At 44.4% G+C, this 717-nt stretch overlaps 1 protein-coding gene across 1 annotated transcript in view; it reads right to left on the bottom strand.

Moving 5' to 3' along the window:
* Positions 1 to 717, bottom strand: part of hectd2 (HECT domain containing 2) — a 62,047-nt gene that overhangs the window by 26,278 nt on the left and 35,052 nt on the right.

Below are 717 nucleotides of genomic sequence, written 5' to 3'. Positions count from 1 at the left end.
TGCATGTTACGCCCAGAACACACCTATGAAATAATGAAGACACCAAATACAACCCTTTAGGACCATGCGCCCGACGCATGGACCCGTTTGTTCGCCGTCAAACTAGCAAAAGTAGATTCGGACACGCCCTACACGCACCTGTGCCAGTCGTTTCACGCCATGCGTTTCGATCGTTAAAATAGGGCCCGTCGTCTAAGTAACAGTGTGAAAAGTACTAAAACTCTATGCAGCTGTGTAAAGATGAGAGGAGCAGCAGATTACACTACATTATTATAAAAAATATAAAGGATTGCTGCTTTAAAAAGAGAAGTATACGCAAGAATAATTACTCAAAACATTTTGAAATTAGAAACTGATTATTCAAAAATACATTTAAACACATTACACTGTGATTGGCGGACATAAAGCAGTTTAAAACTGTCACTACTTTTTATCTGTTGATGACATCTGCGCCTCACTGTCAGTCTGTACGCTACCAACGCACACACACACACACACACACACACACACACACACACACACACGGCAGCGAGTGTTGGGGCGATGACGGACGATGAGCAGCAGGAAGTTAAGTCGAATAAACCCGACTAAGGGAAACAGCAGCAGTCTGGTTTTGAGCGGAGACACACATCTGGAGCGCTCGCATCTCTGAACACCAGAAACTGACACCGCTTCACGCATAAAAGAGCCTGTGTGTGTGTGTGTGTGTGTGTGTGT

This window comes from Etheostoma spectabile, chromosome 17 (assembly GCF_008692095.1).
Source record: "Etheostoma spectabile isolate EspeVRDwgs_2016 chromosome 17, UIUC_Espe_1.0, whole genome shotgun sequence".
NCBI lineage: Eukaryota > Metazoa > Chordata > Actinopteri > Perciformes > Percidae > Etheostoma > Etheostoma spectabile.
Note: the sequence above shows the minus strand (reverse complement) of the source record. Positions and strands in the feature narration are given on the sequence as shown.